The sequence below is a fragment of the Mandrillus leucophaeus genome, unplaced genomic scaffold, assembly GCF_000951045.1.
Source record: "Mandrillus leucophaeus isolate KB7577 unplaced genomic scaffold, Mleu.le_1.0 Scaffold131, whole genome shotgun sequence".
Classification (NCBI taxonomy): domain Eukaryota; kingdom Metazoa; phylum Chordata; class Mammalia; order Primates; family Cercopithecidae; genus Mandrillus; species Mandrillus leucophaeus.
The window spans coordinates 5,166,931-5,177,677 of NW_012101266.1; the positions used below are offsets into that span (position 1 = coordinate 5,166,931).

The window sequence follows — 10,747 nt, forward strand, 5'->3', positions numbered from 1 at the left end:
ATTAATTCATGTCAAAGTCCTTCCAGATCCTAATTTCTAAAGCAATCAGGAGAGAAGCTTTTAGAATGGCACATCATATCCTATTGGTGCCAACATGGTTTTGTCCATGGTTCCGACTTTCTGTGAAGGCACCAGCTTGCAATATGCCATCTCATTTCATGTTGCATGTGAGACAGCAAACAAAATCCACAAACGGTGTGAACTAATTAATATGCTGGCTGCTACCTTGCATAAATTAATGATTTGATCACACAGGTTCTTCGTGGGGTTACATCTGTGAATAGCCTGTTTTCCACATGTAAATTTGTGCCTTACACCTTGAGTTGTGTACACGTGTAAACTGTCGTTATGATCAACTTTTCCCCCTTTTGAAATAAGTGCAGATATTTATTTAACCCTTCCTTCCCCCCACCCCTCCTCCAGCCCTCTGAAAGACTGGAGTCAAGCAGATGGAAGAATGCAGTGGTGATAGTTGTCATGCTACAGCCTGAGAACGCTGGGCAGCACCACATCCTCCAATGCACACTGCCTTCTAGTTGTGCCAACTCGAACCACCCTTTGGCTGTGCTGCCAAGCATGGACCCCAGTGTTGTGGGTGGCAAATCCCCTTTCATCCTCAAGAGCTCCCTGCTTCCCTTAGATTATTTCAATACGGTGATTAGCAAATAAGGATTTGCTAGCAGAAAAGGGACTAACGTCCCATTCCTCTTTTCTGCTGTGTCCACTGGCTAGAGAGCAGGCTGTGTGTGGTTGGGCAGACACCTGGGAGGAGTCCCCAAGCCATGTGCATAGCACACACATGCAGTGCACACAAAGAAATGACATGGAAATAGATGCAGGCAGGCTGGTCCCTGCTGTGATTAATGAGTAACTCCAGGTACAAGGCCGACCACAATGGATGCTGCAAAAACGTTGACTGGGGCAAAGGATTTTTTGTTTTATTTTTTATTTTGTTATTATTGTTTTTAGGGGATGGGAGGTGATGTGTGTTTTTCTCCCCTTGGTTTTCATTTGCTCAACACAAAAGGGACTTTTGTTTACTCTATCGTGAACAAAGGAACTGTCCACATACTGTAAACCATGAGCAGTGTTGTTGTTGTTTTAAACAGTTATACAGTATATTTGGTTTTCTCTTTGTCCGTTTTTATTTCCAGTTGGATCTTCTGGGTTTAGTTTTGTCTTTAAAAAGAATTCAAAAAAAGACTGACAATGACAGTTTTGAGTTGGATAGTGAAAAAGTGGAGCCTCCATAATCAGTTGGTTGCCTTCAGACCTAAGTACTTAGCTGAGGGTGAGAGCCCTTTGTTCCAAAATCCATTGCAGTTTTACTGTTGTTTAGGGGTAGGTGATGGTGGTGGTTGTTTTCACTTTTTTTTTTTTTTTTGGCTTTTGTAATGGAATCCATGTTCACATCCTGTAAACTCTGTCCCCTGAAACCCTGAAGTATTTTCTAGAAATTGAAATACTGTTTTCTTCCTTGAATTTTCTCTAGAAATGCAGAAATTAGGAAGGCGATGGGTCTGTATCCCCCGACCCCTTCTTTCCCATGCTTGACTCCCGAGAGTACTGGCTGTACAGCACCCATCATTGACGTGAGCGGCTGTCTTGTCCAGTATTTGTGGGCCTCACTGCCTCAGCTGTTAAGGAGACCTGTGTCAAAACTTACATCCACATTCCTACGCCCCCACAACCCATCACTTCTGGTGTTAACCCTAAAATACCCACATGTATTGAGCTGGTCTTCTGCATTTAAGTATTTCTTCCCATTTGTTTTCCCCACTGTGTGTGGGGGGAGGGTCCATATACCCGAGTGTGCCTTTGCTTTCCACCCTTGCTAGACACTGGTAGATGCAACAAATTCAGATTTGTATTTGTTGTAAAGTTGTAAAAATATTGTGATGTCACCAATTTTCCTTCCATCTCCACATCCCCTAACATCTGATTCACGACTTAATGTATGTTGTAAAAAAGGAAAAAAAAAAAAAAAAAGAAAGAAAGAAAGAAAGGGAAAAAAGGAAAAAAGCAAGGAAAAGGTTCTTTATTACTTAAAAGTAATAAAACCTGACTGTTCTACATTATCTTTTGTGTCCTGAATGCTTTTATTTATCTCTTAATTTTTCCTTTTCAAGCTGCTCTCCCCACCCTTTGTGGGTATGATTCTACTCTTTCCTCCATTTCTATCTGGCTTCCAAAGCGTACATAACTATAGAGTTTGATGTATTTGTTTGCAGTGTCCACACCCAGCCACCCCCACCCAAATTATTGACGGTTTCCCTGCTCAAACCCAGCCTGGAGCAGGATTTTAGCAGAAGCCATTGGTAATTAAAAGGCAGAGCACGCATTGGCTCCTTCTATTCATTTTATGCATTTTCTTTTTATGGGCTTGTTCATCATCAAACATTTATGGTAGGCTTGATAGTTTAAGAGATCAAGGCTAGGATTTTAGTATGTAGGGTCCACTAAAAATAGATCTTTGCACAGATGTGACTTCAGTCTTTTTACATATTAATAAGGTGGAGGGGGCTGGATTTTACTCCTTGTTAGCATTTATCTTTTGTAACCCAGTAGACACGGTTGGAGGTATATTGGGACACAGCGCTTGATTCTTCTTTTGCAAAAGAGCATTATGAAATGCCTAGATCAGGTTTTCCTCTAGGGGTGTTTTTAAAACAATTATTTTAATAAGTCTTCAGCTATAGTATTTTACTTTTGACCCTCTGACTTTTTTTTTTTTTTTTTTTTTTTTGATGTTTTAAGTCAGTTGAGTGTGGGAAGCTGCAGGTTGAGGCCTCAGTTCATACCTATAGTAACCCAGTAACCTTTAGATTGCCATCTCCAATTGTGTTTCTTGAATTACATCCATAGCGCCTGGCTCTGTTAGGCACAAAGTTGACTAGAATGTAGTTTCTACCTCCTCATTTGCAAGGAGAGACTGACATGGCCATTGTAGTTGCCATTTGGAGGTAAGAACAAAGTACTGATGAAGCTCCCTAGATGTTAGGGTCACAATATTTGTGCTGGTTCTTAACGAACGAGTTCTCTGAACAACTAGCCCAGGCAGAGGGGACATCCTTTGCAAAGGCACCAAGTGTGCTCTTCGGGAAGCAAAAGGTTCAGCAGGCCTTGTGCGGGGTCTGTGAGAGAGCTTGGCAGGGCAAGTCCAGGAAAGGGGGGTTGGAGACAGGCCAGGAGGGACCTGGTTCCCATATGCTAGGATTTTAGCTGAAGCAGGAGTGCTCCCCTGCTTTGGAGTAAATAAAACAACAGACACTTGTGCTTGGGAAAGCTACTTGGCCATTATGTGGGAAGTGGATTGGCCCAGAGAGGGACGGCAGGTCAGCTGGGCAGTTTGCCAGATGGCATGTCAAGTGTGTAAGAGCAACACAAGTGAAAACCCCACATCCAAGGTCAGATTCTTTAGGACAGACTCAGCTCTGTGATCGTCCCTTTTTGCCAGAAAGAACTTCCGTGGTATGTAATTGGCAGGTTAGCTCTGCCCGGTTATACCCAAATGTCTGGTTATACCAAACTGACAGAACGACCAACATCTAGCATGACCCTTTCATTTTAAAAATGGGGGAAGCTTTGCAAGGCTGAGGTGGGTGGATCACGAGGTCAGGAGATTGAGATCATCCTGGCCAACATGGTGAAACCCCGCATCTACTAAAATGCAAAAAATTAGCCAGGCGTGGTAGCATGTGCCTGTAGTCCCCGCTACTCGGGAGAATAGGGGAATCGCTTGAACCCTGCAGGTGGAAGTTGCAGTGAGCTGAGATTGTGCCACTGTACTCTAGCCTGGTGACAGAGCAAGACTCCATCTCAAAAAAAAAAAAAAAAAAAAAAATCCTGGGGGAAGCTGAGGTCCACTGAGTGAAAGGATTTGCTCATGCTCCAAAACTAGTGGTAGAGCAGCTATTCTGAAAACAAATTCATAGTCTCTTTCCCCCATTCATTCAGATCAGTAGAGTAATACTAGCTAGAAAGATTTGATCCCGCTCACCTATCTAGATAGCATCCCCATCTTTCTCAGTCATCCTTTCTCATAGGAAGCCCTTCATACACACCCACCCTTCACCAGCTGGGCTTCCTAGATCCCCTCATCTGGGCCAAGGCAAGGGGTTGGAAAGAAGCTTGGATCATGTAGGCTTGAAGCATACAGTCCCCGCAGTGCAACCTGATACTTGGTCTCGTGGCTTTTGCTGCAGTCAGCTTTGTTCTGGGCTGCTGAAGAGGTGAAAGAGGCTGAACAGGTGTAGCCAGTATTTTATCTGGGGCCCCGGGGATGTCCCTGCTCAGACACAAAAACTGCCTCAGACAACCCTGATTTTTTATTGTGTTTGCTTGCTTGCTTGATTTTTACAAGGTTAAAGGTTTCTGCAGTGCTTTTAGACTGTTTTTCCAAAGCAGTGGCTGTCCTGATGCAGCTACCAGGCTAGGTGTTTCATGGGATCAGAGATGACATCTTGGACCTGAATGTTTTCCTCAAGGGCCATGTCAGATAAACACAAAAAACTGGTCTCATTGTTCAGCCTTGTAATTTGGCAGAAGCCAAATCAGATGCTCCTGGACCCCAGCGCCTAGGTTTTACTGCCTGAACAAAAGCTCTTTCAACAAAAAGTCATTCAGCAAGTAAAAGTGTCAGAAAAGCACCTCTCATTTCAGACACTGGTACATTTTGCTTGAGGGGAAGTGGTGAGGGGAATTTAAAAGAACCCTTTAGTAACAAAATAACTTGATTAAGAGCATAATCCTTTTCCTGGCTCAGCCCTGTGACAGCTGGGTGCTTGGACTCAGTAACCCTTAGAAACCCACATCTCTCCCTTGTCTTAAAACCAGGTGATGACGTGTCTGTTCTACAGAAGTGGGAAGGAAGGGCTCACATTTATTGATTGGGACTGTCAGACAGATGGGGATCTTCAATATTCCATTTAGAGTATTGTGTATCCCTCACTCTAACCCCCCCGGGGAAGACTGGAGTTAGGGGGCGGTTGACCTCTACAGAGGGTTACGGCTGAACTGATGTGCATTAAATGCGGCTGGCAGGGAAATGTGCAGATGTCCCTCTAGCAAATGGAAATGAAATTTGAGCAAATCAAGAGAGGCAGCTGAATAGTGGGGGGTTTCTCATTCCCCTCTGCAAACACATCTATGCACACATGTGCATACACAAATGTCACGGGGCTTTTTCCTCTTGGTGTCTAGTATTAAAAATGTCACAGAGGTTGGAATCCATGTATACTGACCAAGTGGTCCTTTCGGGAGGGCGTTCTACCCTTTCCCTGGTAAAACATGGGTTCCACTTAAGCACTTTCTGGTCAAAGGTGAGTGTCATAAACTACGGTTTAAGAAATGGGACCCAGGACGTTTGCAGAGGAGACGAGACACAGGTCCCTGCTAGCCCACTGGCACTGGCTGAGGCAGCTAACAACTTTTTCATTCTTCCTAATCACCTTCAGATAAAAGACTCTCTTGAGAATCATTAATGTCATTCCCAAAGCAAGTCATCCCTCCTGCTAACAGGCTGCAATAATGGTCCAAATAAGGGGAAGCTAATGAAGGGGGAAAGTTGGTAACCATGAAATCAGAAGCACTTTTCATTGATGGATTTCAAGAGGAACAACAACAACAACAACAAAACAGATGAGGGTGACATTGTATAAAATATCAAATGCCAGGACACTAACATGAAAGAAACTCATGCAGATTCTTAGGGGTTTCCTAGGATGAGAAAGATGATGAAAAACCATTTCATGAGCCAACCACTCTCTTTTTTCCTGTGCATCACAACTGCCCTTACCACACACATTATGGGGTGCTCAGAAAGTGGGCTGCTCCTAGCAAACTTCATATTAGTTCCCTGGCATGAATACTGAACATTTTGCACATCTAGTCCCATGTCAAAGCAGAAGTGTGAATTTCAGTAATATGGCTAAGGTTTATTTAATAAAAAATGAAAAGTGGAAGGGTACCCCCCACCCCCTAGAGGGGGGCAGGGTTTCCAATTGTCAACAACAATGACATTTTGCATTTGTAGCACTTCACAGCTTGCTGATACAATCTTGTCCATTATGTTGCATAATCCTAATAACAGCCTAGTGGGGTGGGCAGCATATATATGATTGTCCCCACTTCAAAGAAACAGGAGTTTAGAGAGAAGGGATCTATTGAGCACTGATCAACATAGTAATGCAGTCATATTTCAAAAACCTGTGTGTCCACATCACCCCCCTCAGCTCTCTTGGGGACACCTTAGTTTACACAATTACTCCGCTTCACTGAAGGGGAAGAGTCTCCTACAGCATTTCCCAGGGGAGACCGTTACAACAATAAAGTCCCCAAAATAAAGGCTAGGCACACACATTCTATTTTAAGGGCATTGTGCTCTAATATTTTTCCATCGTTAAAGAACACATCTCTTCCTTCCTGCGTCTGCAGAGCCCTGATGCCAGCAGTGTTATTAGGAACTGTCAACAAAGCAGGAAAAGAGGGAGCTGGAGCCCAAGTCAGGACCTCCCTTCTGGGGGCGCACCCTGCCACTTTAGGGGCTGTGACGCCAACTGCCTCTGTGAAAGAAAAGGGATGAAAGCCTCAGCTTTTGTAGCTGCTTCATCCTGTTCAGTCCACAGAGATCACAAAAAAAATTTAGGAAGCTTGTAAGAACCCAGGATGAATCAGAAGCAGAGAAGAAGAAATTCCCTGTACCTAGAAGGGTGAAGAACTTGTCCAGCCTCAGAACACGGAGGTAAAGTTAGTTTGAAAGTAAGAGACATGTAAGAAATATCCACTGTTGTCATTTCACTTCAGCTCCACGGTCACTGTAGCACAATGGGTACCAAAGCAACCATCTGACTTTAACCCTGATATCGATGATTGAATGATTTGGTTGAGTGCCTAGAAAAATATTCCACTAGGAGACAGAAGAGAGAGCTCAGCTCTACTTAGGGACCCGTCTTCCTCCTCCATGTCGCTACCCCTCATTCCATGTTGCTACTGCCACAGACAAACCTTCCTTGAGTTAGTGAGCTGTAAGTGCGTGTGGTGCAAGACAGACAGCACCATCTTCTCTGGCGTGGGTGCCCAGCCTTCCTCCTGCCCTCGGGGCAGCAGTGCCTGGCTGATCATCACACAGACCTATGCTATGGCACTCTGAATAAGCCAGCATCTTCCACTCACCCCTCTCACAAATGACCTCCGACAGATTCCACTCAGAGGGAGGAGAAAATGGGCATTCTTCTTAGAACCCCCGCTGTTCTCTTTGTGTTTGCTTGTTGCTGTTTGTTTGTGAGACAATTGAAGCCCTGTTCACAGTAAACAAAGCCTTGTCTCAGAACACAAATATGCTTCTTAGTGAATAGGGAGAGGCTTGGTTGCAATCAACTATGGCAGCCCTGGTATAAAATATATATGTAATTCCAACTGCCTTGCAATGATTACTTAATTATGTACCCAATAAAGGTAACTACTCTGGAAACAATTAACTTTCCCTGATCAGACGGGTCAGAGTCCATAGCCAGTCAACTTTGGAAAGGAAATTATATATTCCAAAGTGGTGTGTGTGTATGTGTGTGTGTGTGTGTGTGTGTTGCGTGAAACAAAGTTGTCTCTTGAAGACTGACGTAGGTGTTGACTGATTTGAATTCTTATTTGTGTTTAATTTTATTTAAGAACCAAAGATTTATTCCCCTCATTTCCAGGGTGAAGAGAAGGCCTGTGATCACATTTCATGCTTGGGGAGAAAAGATAATGTGTTAGACTTATATGTATGAATAGAAACAGGTAAATAGTCATATTTCCTTCTAACTTTGTAATTTAAACAGCATAAGTCAGTAGGGAAGGGTTGTAATTGAAGCCAAAGTAAGTGAGGTGAAAATTACTAGGTGTTGGAGCATCTGCATCTCATTTTAATTAGGTGACTGTAATAGCAAGATCAAAAACTTTTCCTTGTCACTCAATCTGTTGGGCTTTCTAATCGAGAAACCAAAGGGATTGTTTTGTCTTCAGGAAAGGGTGACCTAAAACAATCCTCTCCAATTACCTAGTCAGAGCAGCAGACAGATTTGGGCTCAGAGATGAGTGAGGCTCAGGGAAGGTGTGTTGTGAGACCAAGGTACTCTAAGACCAGCCCCACAAAGGCCAGCCCCTAAAGCCTTTAGGGACAGTGATTGTTAATTTGGCAGCTTGGAGTTTTTTCCCTTCCCACAAGGCAAAGTAGCTTAGAAGAAAACACATCACATCATGAGTCTTGTGGGCCTGGGTTCTAGTCTGAGCTGGCCTCACCATTTGTGGGTCATCATTTGGGACAGTCTTTCAAATTCTTGGCACCTCATTTTCCTCATCTGTACAATGGACTTAATGATAGCTGCCCTGCCTACCTCACAGGAGTGTGTAAAAGTCACATGAGGTGAATGTTCCACCTCTTCTCCAATGGGATATGCTCCTCTTCTTCAATGTGCATACAAAATGAGATCCCAGTCCTCTAAGTTTTCAAATTAAATGACTTTGAGTTCCCATCCTGCTGATAATGAAAATGTCTTTTTCTCTTCCGTAAATACTCCTTATCTGTCAACAAAAGCAGCCAGAGGGACCAGTTAAACAAAAGCCCTGCCTAGTCTGATAAAGAGTTCTGGCTCCTTTTCACAGATGAAGCCATCTCAGCCACGTGATGCCCATATCAAGGCCTGGGGGGCTCCACACACTGCAACGCTGTCTTCCTTGTCCATTCCCAGATGAAGAGTCCAGGGAGAACTGTTTATGCTCTTGATGCAGGGCAGGCAAGCCAAAAGTGGAGCTTAGCCCACAAGGGTTCTTGGCTTTGCCCAGGAAAGAATTCAAGGGCAAGCCAGAGGTAGAAGCAAACAACTTGATTGAAGAGGCAGTGTTACAGCGCCATGACTACTCCTGCAGTGCAGGGCTACCCCTTAGGCAGAGGGTAGTGGCTCAGGAGTTTCCAGTCATATTTATACCCACTTGTAATTGCATGCAGATTAAGGGGTGGTTTATGCAGAAATTTCTAGGGCAGGGGTAGTAACTTTGGGGTCATTGGTTTATTGCCACGGAAAGGGGCGGTCACTCTAGGTGTTGCCATGGCAATGACAAATCGACATGGCTTGCCAGTGGGTGTGTCTGATTGAAAGCTGCTACTGCTCAGGCTCTCTTTTAGCTAGTCATCAATCTGGTCCCATGCCAAGCCCCTGCCTCTGGAGTGGAGTTCCCCCTCCTACCTCATTCTCACTGACTTCTGCCTCCCTTTACCACCTGGTGCTCTTCCTGACTGCTCAGCCCACTCTTGCCTCCAGCCAGGACATTGAGGCCTAGAGAATGAGGCCCACAGTGCACTGCAGGAAGGACAATTGTAAACACTCCCTGTGTTCGGTCCATGAGGCTTACACTCATGGACATCAGTACATGATACTTGGTGGCCTTGGCTTGCCTGTCTACTTTGGTGCCATGCTCTTTGAACTGATTCACTCACAGCCATTTTCCCTAAGCACATCTGTGGTGCTGCCTTGTCCAGGCCCAAAGTGTTTACATTCTGAGCTACAGATGGCCTGGATAGAAGTAGCAGTTACTCAGTCCTAAGTTTATCCCTGTCTCTTGTCCCAAGAGTTTGTGACATTCTTTACAAGGAAAAAGCTCTACCTTATTTCAACTATAAAGCATTATATCAAATGTGTGATGGTCATTATTATACTTCTAATGGTGCTGAAAGATCTAGTTCAACACCCACCTTTTAAAGAAAAATAAACCAAGACATAAGAGGTTGCTCAATTGCACACTGCTCATTTGTGGCAGATCTAGGAGTACAAGGCATGTGTCCCAATTTCTAATTCATTGTAAGAGACAACACTCTATTAAAGTACAGACTTCTAAATTGTAATCCCAGAATGTGGAGGCTGAAAAAAAAGATAGAAATTGATTTCACTCTCATGTAGCAGCCCAGAAGCCCATGGTCCAGGACTGTGGGACAGCTCTTCAGTCTTCAGTGAGTAGCTTCCATTTCAGGTTCAAGCAGCTCTTCTAATTATGCCAATTTCTTAGTCAATAGGAAAGCCAAAGAGAGAGTGGGTGCAAGAGCATGCTGAGTCATTTTGAAGGGGTAACCCCAGTGGTTGTGTGGAGTACTTAGCTCACACCCCATGGACAGGAATATAATCCCAGGGTCACACTGAGCAGCAAGGGAGGCTGGAAAATGCAGACTTTGGGGCCTTGTGCTCTTCTGAAATTCAGAGGTGTGCATCATTTTTGTAAACAAGGGAGATTAAAGACTAAAATGTAAAGTCTGAAACTGTAAAACTCCTAGAAGAAAACATAGTGAAGATGTTCCTTGACATTGGTTTGTCAATGATTTTTCTGATAAGAAAGTAATAGCATGGGTCAGGTGTGGTGGTTCACGCTTGTAAGCCCAGCACTTTGGGATCCACCCAAGGCAGGTGGATCATATGAGGCCAGGAGTTCAAGACTAGCCTGGGCAACATGGTGAAACCCCATCTCTACTGAAAATATAATAATTTAGCCGGACGTAGTGGCGCACAGTTGCAATTCTAGCTACTTGGGAGGCTGAGGCAGGAGAATCACTTTAACCTGCGAGGCAGAGATTGCAGTGAGCTGAGATCACACCTCTGCACTCCAGCCTGGGTGACAAAGTGAAACCTTGTCAAAAAAAAAAAAAAAAAAAAAAAAAAAAAGATAAGATAAGAAAAGTGAAAAAAGAAAAGAAAAGAAAAGAAAGTAACAGCCCAGGCAACAA

General features: G+C 44.0%; 1 pseudogene across 1 annotated transcript; it reads left to right on the forward strand.

The window, feature by feature from the left end:
* The first annotated feature begins 250 nt into the window (after window positions 1-250).
* LOC105534171 lies at window positions 251-2,078 on the forward strand (annotated as a pseudogene). The gene has a single exon (XR_001005223.1). The product of XR_001005223.1 is annotated as an uncharacterized LOC105534171 (transcript).
* Window positions 2,079-10,747: the final 8,669 nt, after the last annotated feature.